The sequence below is a fragment of the Gadus chalcogrammus genome, chromosome 16, assembly GCF_026213295.1.
Source record: "Gadus chalcogrammus isolate NIFS_2021 chromosome 16, NIFS_Gcha_1.0, whole genome shotgun sequence".
NCBI classification, from domain to species: domain Eukaryota; kingdom Metazoa; phylum Chordata; class Actinopteri; order Gadiformes; family Gadidae; genus Gadus; species Gadus chalcogrammus.
In genome coordinates this window covers 35,161,931-35,175,593 of record NC_079427.1, presented here as the reverse complement: position 1 = coordinate 35,175,593, position 13,663 = coordinate 35,161,931, and the positions used below count along the sequence as shown (strand labels likewise).

At 39.6% G+C, this 13,663-nt stretch overlaps 1 long non-coding RNA gene across 1 annotated transcript; it reads left to right on the top strand.

The window, feature by feature from the left end:
• The first annotated feature begins 1,678 nt into the window (after positions 1–1,678).
• On the top strand, positions 1,679–12,579 carry LOC130406552 (uncharacterized). Its single transcript, XR_008904470.1, has 3 exons — positions 1,679–1,724; positions 3,136–3,256; positions 12,222–12,579. It is a non-coding gene; the product is annotated as an uncharacterized LOC130406552 (long non-coding RNA).
• Positions 12,580–13,663: the final 1,084 nt, after the last annotated feature.

Below are 13,663 nucleotides of genomic sequence, written 5' to 3'. Positions count from 1 at the left end.
ATGAGCGACGGTATACACCGCGTTATATAGACACGATACCGTGGGAAATGTGGGCGGTGCCCACGCTGATTGGTGCATAGTTTGAAAATTTCACGGGACAAGCCCATAAGGCGAAGCCTAGACGGCTACGCCTACAATCATAGAACTATAATAGTTATAATAACATAACTATCGTTAGTCTTCGTACTGCACCACTGAGTGTAGAGGTCCTCCATGAATGGCAGCTCCGTCCTGGTGATGTGCTTGGCAGTTTTCACCACCCTCTGAAAGCACTTACGGTTGAGGGCGGTGCAATTGCCGTACCAGGCGGTGATGCAGTCAGTCAGGATACGGTACCTCAGGAGGTAGCGCGGGTTGACTGGTAACGGGAAGGATGCTAGTTTGATCCCTGGCTCCTCCAAGCTGAGTGCTGAGGTGTCCCAGAGCAAGACGCCTGTCCCTACTGTTCCTGACGAGCCAGCTGTCACCCTGCATGGTCGACTCCGCTGTCAGTGTGTGAATGTGTGATTGAATGGTTGTCGCTTTGGATAAAAGCGTCAGCATAATCCCCTAAATATAAATGTAGCAGAGAGGGAGGGCCGATGATTGGGATTTCTAGATCCTGCGCTTTGTCTTCTCTCTACTGCTCTCTTTACAACTCTCAAATCGTCCATACAGCAGCTGTACCCATGAGCTGTTCTTCCCTCTTCACAGACCTGCTACAGATGTAAAGCCAGGCGACGGTGCACCAAGAAGTTTACGGTACAAAGGTTCCCCAAGATCCTCGTGCTCCGTATCCTTTTCCTCTTTGTGGTTGCAATAGGGACTTTTATTATAACTTCATTTGATTGCTCCATGAGAATTTATAATGGATTCCAGGTCTTTGGAGACATTTGTTAGCTGAGTACGGATGCGATGCGCTGCTTGCTCTCAGACTCCCTCAGTCAAACAACTGAAAGCAGATTTGTAAAGAGAATCCCACTAACCTCATTGAACTACTATTACTCTGATAAATTTGTAGAAGTAAAATTAATGGTAGCATTTTCAAGCATTTCATGACTTTTCTTGATTTGACTGCTGAGAGACGATATCAAAGGAAAGTTATTCCTTGATAACTGACCAACCAGCCGTAATTATCACTTTAAATCAGGACTGGGGATTTATTTGAATGGCCTGTTTGGTGTTGTGGAAAGGTGATAGATAAGCATGTATTGCATGTATTCTTCCTACATTTTTATATTCGAGATCTTTTTTATTTTATTTAACCAATTAGACATTTTTTGATAACCTTGGGGATACAACCTGTAGAATACAACCTTCTTAGGACTTTCAGCCCAAAACTTTTTATCTCATAATGTTCAGTTTCCAGCTCAAAGAGCTGATTTACCTACACTTTAAAACATCTTTGATTCATACATGAACATGTATAGTAAAACCACGTGGGTCAATTATCTATAATCTGATATCCAGCATGGAACGTTGTACTAGAGATCCCTTTTAACATTATTTCTCCTTGTTAGTCTTTTCTTTTTCTTTTTAAAACATAAAACAATGATTATATACATATAACACACAGTGGGGCATCTCTGAGCCTCTAAATTAAGTTGACACTGTGTTCCTTGACTGCCCGTGGCTTCCCAGACCTTAAGCGCTTCTCTGAGGCCCGCAGAACAAGCAAACTCTCCACCTACGTCAACTTCCCATGAAGGAGCTGGACCTGCGGGAGTTTGCCTCAGGGAACGGCAGTGAGTATCAGCCTTAGTCTTCTGTTTAAACGCTTCTCAATCACACACACAAGTCTGGACAATTCTTAGGAAAGATAATAGTAAGTAATACACCTCATTACCCATATGTTACGAGATCATACATAAACGTTTCATATCACGTGTATGCAGATGACACACAAATATATATCTCTCGCTCACCCAGTGAATCCAGTTCAATTGACTCCCTGGGACATTAACCAATAGAGTAGCTAGATGTTTCAAAAAGTTCTCCAGTTAAATGAGAAATCTGAATTCATTTTCAGGGGGGCCAGTGAATAAAGATTTGAAGTGTGTTCTCACTTTTATAGTCCTTGAAGATTAAAAATTAAGCTCAAGCTGTTGTTTTCTGGTTACAGACCTAAATTAAATCAATAGCAGAATCTGCTTTGTATCATCTTCAAAGTATAAGGATCAAAGGCTTGATGTCAAAAGATGATTTTGAGAAACATGGTCTAAGCAGGATTGAGTTCTTTATTAACAATGAACAAAAGGCCAGCAAGATGCTTTTATTTTAACTGAAGGATTCAACAAAAAATGCAGTGCGCATTTAGCAAAACGCCCTCTGACTGACCGGGTCTGTCTAAGACTTCAGAAAAGATCCAGCTGATCCTGAATACTGCTGCCAGGGATGTTACAAGGACCAAAAAGCTCATCATATAATTCCAGTTATTTCATCACTACATTGACTACCAGTATCTCACAGATCCACTTCCAAATCCTACTGATTGTCCATAAATCACTCAACGGTGCGGGCACCAAAATACTTATCACACTCCTGTCCCCGTACAACAGACCACTAGGTCCGGCTGGTACTGCAGTGTCCAACTAAACATGGTGAAGCTGCCTTTAGCTTCCTTACCACTCAAATGTAGAACAAACTGCCAGTAAAGACTACAGACATGCTGACTACTTTTAAATCTAAGAAATATCCTACCTTTGTCATTGCTTTTATCTTCTTTAATTTTGCTATTACTGTCTTTTATCGTTTGTTTTTAGTGCTTTTGCCTGTGTATAATGTTACAAACTTTGGATTGCCCTCCAAAGTGCTTTAAATAAGTGATTTTATTTTTGTTTAGACATTTTGTGTGTGGGTTTTAAATAAGCCACCAAGGGTTCCTATCTCACCTCCACATTTATTTTCTTTCTTTGCATATAAAACCATTTAAATAGTTAAATAATGGATTGCCCATGATGTCCTATGACATGATTTATTTTGTGTAAATGCATCAATCCAAAATCGAATAAAAACAATGGTTGTTTATGCAACTTTTGGAAGTCCACTAAGTGTGTGTGTGTGTGTGTGTGTGTGTGTGTGTGTGTGTGTGTGTGTGTGTGTGTGTGTGTGTGTGTGTGTGTGTGTGTGTGTGTGTGTGTGTGTGTGTGTGTTCAGCCAATGCCGTGTACAACCTGTATGCCGTGTCCAACCACTCAGGCACCACCATGGGCGGCCACTACACGGCCTACTGTCGCAACCCCACCTCAGGTGAATGGTACAGCTTCAACGACTCCAGGTACGCCTCCACAATACACACACAGCAGGATGTTCTCCATTTGTGGATCAATACATTTGAGTATTTCAGCTAGGATTCACAATGAGATTTTCAAACATGCGTTTTGGATTGAGAGTTGTAGGAAGTCTGATGTTGCACCAGGTTGTGTTTGATCCCTTTCAGCCCAAATGTCAGGGAAATTTAGCTCATCGGAAATCTTTGCTTTCTCCACCAAAAAATAAATAAATATCAACATGATATTTCATAAAACAGGCTCTTTGCAATTTATCTATTTAGAATGTGTGCAATCTAAACTCAATATAGATTTGACGGTTGAAAAAATTAAAACACGTTGTAATTCGTTCTTTGAATATTCAGATTTAAAACAAAATCAGAAAAAAAAAATCGTATTTTGGTTTTTCTGATTTGGTTTTGAAACCGAAAAAGGGCAAAAGGAATAAACAAATAAACAGTATTTTTCAGTTTTTTAAATCAAAACGGGAAAACTGAATAATCCAGTTGCTTGTTTTGTTTGCGTGATATTTAGATAAAACTGCAATGAATGCAGAGAAAAGGGCACGCGGATTTAAAAAAAACGTTCCATCGAGTTTCAAACGTTCCATCGAGTCTCTCGCATTCTACAATGGCCAGCTTTATTGTTTTCCGTGGGAGCCGGCGACTTCGTCTGCGAGTGAACGATCTGAAACTAAATCGGAAACTAGATTTCTTCTTTGAAGGTTGTGCTCCACACAGAACCTCGCGTCGTGTGTCTTTCCAGTGTCAAATAGTTCACGAATAAAATCACCATAAGGTTCAAGTGCGGCCATAACTAAGTCTAAATATAATTAGAAAGTCTATTGCTGGTTTAGGTGGTTGGCTCTTTTTTATTCGCTGCTTATTCTATTTTTGTTTTTGTTTTTCTGTTTCGGGTTTAAAAAACCAACACACAAAACACACAAACACAAATAAAATGCAGTTTATTTGTTTATTCCTTTTGCCCTTTTTCCAATTCAAAACCAAATCAGAAAAAACAAAAAACGACTCTGTTAATTGTTTTTCTGATTTTGTTTTAAATCGGAATATTCAAAGAACGAACCGTACACAGTATATTATTTCTGTTTGTGTGTTTTGTGTGTTGGTTTTTTAAACCCGAAACAGAAAAACAAAAATAGATACATTTATAGTTAAAGGCTACACCAGAAGGCAGAACGCTGCGAAGAAAAAAGAGCCAACCACCTAAACCAGCAATAGACTGTCTAATTATATTTAGCCTTAGTTATGGCCGCACTTGAACCTTATGGTGATTTTATTTGTGAACTATTTGACACTGGAAAGACACACGACGAGATCAGTACCGCTCTAAAGCAATCTGGTGCCCCGAAGTGCTCCGTTATGACGGTGAGGAGGTTCTGTGTGGAGCACAACCTTTCGAAGAAGAAATCTAGTTTCCAATTTAGTTTCAGATCATTCACACTGTGCGTTCACACCAAAAGCGAATTGCGCTGTAAAGACGCTCATTAAAAATTGCTGCGAATATTTCTGTTTGCTTTTGTCGCTCATGAGGTACAATTAATTTTTGCATTTACGCATTTAAAGGAGCCGTATGCTTTTAGTACAGACAGCCATATCAAAGAGTGAACTCCCATACACTTTGGCCATATTGCAGAGACGGTTTTGTGCTGTAGTAGGCTAGTTAAAATATGTTTCACTGATCTGCATCTGCAAATCATGATCTGCACTCATTCGTCAAACAAATTGACATTGGCGCACATGGCTAATTTGCATAGGTGCACAGGACTGGCTGGCTCCACGAGGCAAATAATGGAACATATTTATCTATCTATCTAGGCCTATCCGTCTATCTATCCATCTATCAACGCGTGTGTAGTTTTAATGTGATGTATTTTGTGTATGTACAGTCCTGTGTGAGCCGAATCACCTAAATGAATTCCCGACGATTTGTGTCGTTTGGTAGGCTATTAATAAAGACTTGACTAGGCTATCTATCTATCTAGACTATTTAATTAAAAATGATTCACCTCAGGCTCCGTGAATAGTGGGGAATAGCGGGAATTGAGGGATAAAAGACAAGAGATATATCCCTTGTCATTTATCCCTCGTCTTCTCGATTAGTTTGTGTATGTGTCGATTTCAAAAACGTGTTCTGTTCGCATGACAGAACACGTGATTGGTTGGTTAGATTGGTGGTATGGAGAGCAAATGAAAATGATTCCCGCTTAAATACGAACGTTCTAGATTGCAAATATTTTCTATAAATACTCCCGTTATCATCAATTTGTATCAAAATCACTATGGATTAATAGTTAATAGGTATAGCACTCATTAACTATTGAACACAAAACAGAAAACACAGCTGTCATTATCACTGTCACTGACAGCGGTATATCGTTTCACTCCTTATGTCAAATGTACTTATTGTAAGTCGCTTTGGATAAAGGCGTCTGCTAAATGGTCATTTATCAGCTGTCTATCTTCAATTAAACTGCATTGAAATGACATGTTTGTTCCGTGCATTATTCATTTGCATTTTTATTGCATTATTATGCGTACATTATTCCTTTGCACAACGTTTTATTCCTTTGCACAACGTATGTATTTTCGATATTTGAAAACGATATCGTCCCATTCAGAGCAAGGGAGATTAGTACACTGGAAAAAGCCTTCTGTTGAACCAATTAAAAAAAACAAGGGTAATGGTTCACATCTATATTACATAACTTGAGCCAATGACAAATATAGCTTGCCTCAAACAATATTTCCTATGTTCATAAAAACAAAATAATACAACTTGGCACCAAGTATAATTCTATTCTTTGAATGAAGTTAATACATTTAAATCGTATGTTAAATCCTAAACAAAAAAATATTGATTCACTCCAACAATTGTTTCTCATTTAAGAAATATCTATCAGAAATAATTTGTTTTATCCAATCAAAAAGATTACAATTTAATCAAACTATTGTTTCTCATTTAAACATGAACATTTTTAAACATAACATATTTTAGTATACATCATCATCATCATTTTTTCCCGCTCGGCTCTCGCCGCTTCATGGCCTTGGGGCGCTTCTGTCTGGATTCGACATCACATCGCGACATCAGTCAGGGTTAGTGCTTTCCTAAGACCACCTCAATTACACTGCTGGTTGGAGCAGTGGGATCGAACCAACACCTTCAGATTACCAGCCAACCCTCGACTACCAACTGAGCTACTGCACCACACAACATACATATATATTACAACAAATGGCGAGGTAGAACCAACTCCAGACCTCCTTCATGACACAGACTAGACGTCCCTAGCTTCCAGAACCAGTGAAGTTCATCGCCACCCTCTCGCGCTGTCAAGGCAGTGCTTTCTTCACCTCAAAAGTCAAAGTCCCTACCAGAACAGTCACCATTTCAGCAGCTGAAAAAGTAAGCTAGATTGTCCGCTTGTCGCTGCTTTTGAAAAAAAGTTTCCGCCAAGGGGTCGAAAAGTAGCTAAATATAGCGATCAAAATCGCTAAGTTGGCAACACTGGCGGTTTGGTCCAGTATTCGTAAGCGTCTTTGCTATTTAATTGCGCATTCTGCTCGCTTGTACGTAACCTTGAAATTGTACTTGTCCTGAACAAATATTTTCTAAATTAGCTCCTAATCAAATATAACAGTGTTTTAGGAAGAAAACAAAAAAAAATTATTTGGATTGAATGACAAAATTATTAATCAGTTGAATACACAACCTTAAAATTTTACATTTGTCAAAATGGATATTTCTTAATTGAGCTCCTAATTAAAAATATCTATATTTCACAGTATTTTGAAATAAAAAAAAGTTATTTTAAAAATAAAACAAAAAATGTTTATTTGAATTGAATTACAAAATAATAATCAGATGAAGTACGGCTTAAAACCCTTTTTCCAGTGTATGCTAGGATCTCGGTTAGCAGGCATGTATCGCACCTATTTTACAATAACCTCAAACGTTTCATTAACTCACACACCAGTCCAACCAACCACGAGTGACACCTCCGCCCAGGCCAGAGCCTTTTTGTGCGATCTCTGAAATGAAAAAGGCTCGGATCATACAACACCGGGTGGCCAGTTACAGCCGCGATAATTTTTTTTCAGTGGGAACCAAAAAAGTGGGGTTGACACTAACGGTTGCCCGCTTGCCCGGGGCAAGTAAAAAAAATGTTTGGGAAAGTTGAGATTTTTATGGTTGCCCGAACGGGCAAGTGGATTTTGGGTGGATGTAATATAAAAGCTATTTATTCAAATGTTTTAGAAACTGCAGAACAACCTTTTGTTCCTCAAAAACCACACTAAATAGAAGTATTTGCAATTGATCAGCGCGCTGTCTTCTCTTCTCTCAGAAAGCGATGTTAACAGACACGCATCGCTTCACGTGCGAATATAGCCCGCCTTCTGTCACTCACTCGCAGTGCGGTCTCTGGCAGTGATTCGCTAAAGGTTAGCCAACACAGTTAGCATCTCAAGTGCGAGCACCTCCGCGAACGGTTTAGGTAGAAGTTAAATGGGAGTAGTGAGGAGGAGGGCAGTTTGGAATTACTTTGGATTGAGGCAAATTATCAAGGAAAGTCAAGAAACGGTTTTGGGTTTCATAACTGTGCCCATGCACAACAGCAATAGCGATCTTTTTCACGAATTGGAACCCTCACAAACTACTATATTCCATGAAAGCTGAGCCTCCACTTATTCCAACAGGCAACTACAACACACATATCATTTCTGTGACTACTAAAAACTCGGCAAATAACAACTTAGAGAAGAAACGTCCCTTTTTCTTTTAACAACCAAAAATGAAGTATTACTTTGTGATTTTTGTCCACAACGTTGATTCTGATAGAATAAAACCACCATAAACAGATTATCCAGTATCTGGGCCAAAATTTTGCAACTTAAACTGGTTGTTTTCACTCAATGAATAAGAGAAGGGTTCTTAGAACTAGGTAAATTGCCTTCAATCAGAAACATATTCTTCAGCGCAATCTCGTGGCCATATATTATTTGCGGAGTGTTTGGCTTGGTGCATTTCGATTGCCCTGAACTTTAAATAGGTTCAAAATTGTAAGAATACTACCTTTTATGTGTCTCATTAGTAAGACAGCGCTCCCAACTGATAACAACCAAGTTGATAATTATTTCAGGTGTAAAATGTTATCTTCCAATTCTGCGCTGTGTTCCTGGGCTTTATTCACTTTAACCAAGTATTATCCCAATTGAATATTCACTTGCACAACAAATCTTTCTTTTGGCCCAAATATGACCATATCGCCCTTTGCAGTTGTGGAGATAATTCTTTACTTTCGGGTATGTAAACTTTTCCCCTGATATCGAAAATGGTATAGAATATCTTACCTTTTTCCAGGAATAGTGTTGAAGTTAGAAAATCCAGTATCGTGAGCTGACAAACCAACTACTAGAACGACGATTGTGATTATTCAGTTAGAGCTACACGAAACTTGAAAGTTGCCGGCTCCCACGGAAGGAAAACAATAAAGCTGGCCATTGTTAGCATGCAGGAGACTCAATGGAACCGTTGAAACGTCTTTATATGTATTTTTTTAAAACCAGCGTGCCCTTTCCCGGCCATTCATTGTGGTTTTATCTAAATATCCCACAGACAAAACAAGCAACTGGATTATTCAGTTTCCTGTTTTGATTTAAAAAAACAGGAAAAATGCCATTTATTGAATTCCAGTAGTCATGGTCGTTTCTTTGAATATCCCGATGTTAAACAAATCAGGAAAAACACTATTACACAGCATTTTTTTGTGATTTGGTTTTAGAATCGGAAAAAGGGCAAAAGAAAATAAACAAAGGAACGGCAATTGTATTTGTGTTTGTGTGTTGGATATCTTTTAACCCGACACAGAAAACAAAAATAGATACATTATAGTTATAGTCCCTACACCAGAAGGCAGAACGCCAGCAAAGAAAAAAGAGCCAACCACCTAAACCAGCAATAGATAGTGCATGAATCGTTCCTAATTATATTTAGCCTTAGTTATGGCCGCACTTGAACCTTATGGTGATTTTATTCGTGAACTATTTGACACTGGAAAGACACACGACGCGTTCGTACCGCTCTAAAGCAATCTGGTGCCCCGAAGTGCTCCGTTAGGACGGTGAGGAGGTTCTGTGTGGAGCACAACCTTCGAGGAAAGCCGATTTATTTTCAGATCGTCCACTCGCAGACTAAGTTGCCGGCTCCCACGGAAAACAATAAAGCTGGCCATTGTATAATGCGAGAGACTCGATGGAACGTTTGAAACGTCTTAAATATTCTTTTTTAATCCCTTTTTTAATCTAAATATCACGCAAACAAACAAGCCGCTGGATTATTCATTTTCCCCTTTTCGTTCACACGTACATACGTTGTCTTGGCCAAGAGGTGATCCTGAGCAAGACACACATATAAATGCTGTCCATTTTACTATTTTATACCCAACTAGAAATGCATTTCCTGCTGAAAAGGCAGTGAGTACTGTGGTGCAAGGGTTAGGGTTAAAAGTGAGGTTGAAAATACGTTTTAGTAAAGCCGCATAGTTTAAGACGTAAAGAGTTTTTTTGGCTTATATCAAATGAAGGGATTTGAACATAATCTAAATGGAGTAAACACTGTCAACATGCACACCATTTAAATAATGTAAAATGGTTGGAAACAAATAAAGGTGTGGTACATTTGAGATAAAAATATAAGCCGTTTTCACCCATGTCCTCGTCTTTTCTCCGCATTTGTATATCACAAGGTTCGTCAGTGAGGGTCATTCACACTTATTCACACTTTGACACGTGCAGCTGTGAACTCATGTATTGTAATTTATTGTATGATGTGTACTTTTAGGGTTACGATAAGACCTATCATTTAATGTTCATTCACCACGAATGACTCGAAAAGCCAGTGCCAACATTTTAATATTTTCAACCATTCAGCGAAAAGATTATTATTGATTATCGTATAGGGTGCCACTCTATGACATGCAAATGCAGACCGAAGCGTCATCAACACGCCCTCCTCAAATGGTGTGAAATGCCCGACTTTCTACTCCTCATTCACATATAAGGTAATTAACGTTTCCGCCGGCTAAAATACTACATCAGGCATAGTATTTTTTTAGGATGTTTCAGGATACCAATGTCAGGATATCGTCGGTCACATATACGGCCTGTCGGCGAAATAGCGAGCTAAAGGCAGGAGTTGCGTGTATATGTGAAAGCAGCTATAGAAGCTGAGCTTTTCTGTGTGTTGTGTGTGTGTGGTGCTTGCGCTTGCATGTGTTTCTGTGTGTGTGTGTCCGTTTGTGTGTATGTGTGTGTGCGTGTGGTAGTAACTTGGAAAGGTATTTTATTGACCTTATTCCTTCACATCTAGTCATCACAATATGCTCACAAAATGATGAAGTCTTATACCATTGGAGTCCCTGGAGTCTCAGCTCTCATATGGCATATTGCATATATTTGTGTAGATAGCATGTGTTGCCAGATAGGATTGGCAATTTCCAGCCCAACCATATATACAAAAAACTGCCCAATCACCCAAAAACCGCCCAAAAACATATATTGCCAGAAACCGATTGATTATATACTTCTCAATCATAATAAACAAATATACACCTAAACGCAACCTGATTATTAAAGGACAATTCCGGGTATTTGAACATTGAGCCCCCTTTCCTGGTTTGTTTAGGATGAAATAGAGTGGGTGACACCGAAATTGAACTATTAGTCCTTTCTCGGGTATTGGGCTCATTTTGAATCGCTCCTGCCTGCTCACAATGGTTGTCTGTGTGCATACACAAACCTGTCAACCCAGCAACCCTATAAACGTTCGTTTTCAAAAATGTGCAAGTAACCGAGTGGTTGGTAGGCATTCGTGAAGTTTAAAAAAAATTATCAGCGCAATATATGGTTTTCTGTCGTGTTTTAATTGCACATTTATCGCCAGTTGATTTCATTGGAAGACTCATTACTGCACGTTGATATTACTCCGCCGAACCGGAAAGGTGGGCTGTTTACGTTGGTTTGAAGTCTTGTACCGTGAGCACCTCGGATTAGGGAAAATCACATAGAAAATCACTGAAGATGGATTGTGAAAGGTGGCTTCTGGAGGATGCACTCGATTTTGAGTTTGACGGCAGAGGATATCGTTTTGAACCAGAATTCACCCAAGAGAGCTACGTGAGATGGAGGCTAGGGCTACGGAGGCGCCTGAAGCTCCGGCTGAAGCGGGTCCCCAGGATCACGGGAATTGGTGGTGTGCCTGTGGGAAGTGCAGGCAGATGCCGACGGAAGTCGAAAGTAGGGTGCTGCACGGAGTGGGACCTTGTGCGGAAGTTTATATGCGGTTGTGAAGTATCTGAAGAAATAGTTCCAATTTAGCAACTAACACGGATGGAAACCATATATTGCGCCAATCATTTTTTTTTAAACTTCACGAATGCCACTAACCACTCGGTTACTTGCACATTTTTGAAAACGAACGTTTTAGGGTTGTTGGGTTGACAGGTTGTGTATGCACACAGACAACCATTGTCAAGCAGGCAGGAGTGATTCAAAATGAGCCAAAGGACGAATAGTTTCAAATGTCGGTGTCACCCACTCTATTTCATCCTAACAAACCAGAAAGGGGGCTCAATGTTCAAAATACCGGAATTGTCCTTTAACTATGACGTCATGTGGCATGCAAGGAACCTCTCCTCTGTCTCTCTGACTCGCACAAACCTCACAATTTCTGTGTAAAGAACACACTGACAGCTAGCAGAAAATTGGTCGTCAATGAGATGACGTTAATACACAACACAAAATAGGCAGGTAAAAGACCAATGGTGAGCACAATTAACACCTGAATGCAACCTAATTGAGTCAATCTCTCTCTCTCTCTCTCTCTTTCTTTTTCTCTTTCTCTCTCTCTCTCTCTCTCTCTCTCTCTCTCTCTCTCTCTCTCTCTCTCTCTCAGGGTAACGCCAATGTCCTCCAGCCAAGTGCGCAGTAGTGATGCGTACGTGTTGTTTCTATGAGCTGGCCTCCTCCTCACGGATGTAAACCCCCCCCGTCAACCCCATCTCCCCCCTCATCCTCTCCTACGATGACGCTGAACGACAGGAAGGCCAAGGCGCAACAGACACAGACACACACGCAGACACACGCAAATGCACACAGACATACACACAGACACACACACACACACTCAGACACACACACACAAGCAAATGCAGTGAAAATAAATAAATCTCATTATTTTCTTCCTCAACCCATCTGGTCATTATCGTCCAATTCCGCTGAAACAGTGTGTGTGTGTGTGTGTGTGTGTGTGTGTGTGTTGGTGTGTGTGTGTTGTGGTGGTGGTGTGGTGTGTGTGGTGTGTGTGTGTGTGTGTATTTGAACAGATCAGAAGTCTCCCTCTATGCACTGCAAAATGAACCGAACTCTCATCCCAACAGCGCCTTTACTTCACACAAAAACGGATCTTCTCGTTTGCCTCAAACATTTAAATTAAGACATTTTCTCCCCAAGAAATGTCTCTAATTTGGCTTTGTGTGTTTTGATTTGGATCTTTTTGTATGTTCTAGTTTTGTTTATCTGCAATGTCCCTCATTATCACAAGGTTATCATGACATTGTTATTCATTATTAATTGCCATGGCGTTATTTGAAATATTCTATGTTGACAGTTCCTGCAATGATGGTTTCCGATGTTACACTCTCACTCTACCAGCCCCTTCCACTGCGGTACCACACTCCTTTACGTTATAACATGCTTGCTCTCTCTCTCTCTCCTCTCTCCTCTCTCTCTCTCTCTCTCTCTCTCTCTCTCTCTCTCTCTCTCTGTTGGGAGGCCGGTGGCACTGTGAGTGTTGCACTGTTCTAAGAGACACCATAATACTCTGTTGTTATAGTTTTTTTATTTGTAGTCTTTTTTTTTCCCACTGCTAATGATGTTTTAACAGTACTGTGAATACATGAATGAATGGACATATTGTGTATGAACATATTAGAAGACACCATGCTGACAATGAGGACTTTTACTTGCAGCACAAGATCCTTTTCTTCCTCTTCTTCTTGTTTCTTTGCCATTGAACAACATGGAAAGAATGTTTTCAAGAAAAAAGATCACAATATCAGTATATTTTTATATCCTGATGCAATATGGAGGAATGTACTATACAGTGGTGCTGAAAATGACCCATAACTGTTTTCAGTTGGTCAATTTAACAAGTTTCAAGAGAGATTAAACAAAAAATGATATTTATGCTTACAGTTGATAATGTGATGTGTCACTTTTTAACAGTCGCAGTTATAAGTATATACTTGTGAATAAATAAATTATATACCTACAACTGGTTTTACTTTTAAAGCAATGTGTCTTTTGGATTCTTGTTCGATGTCTGGAAGATAAATG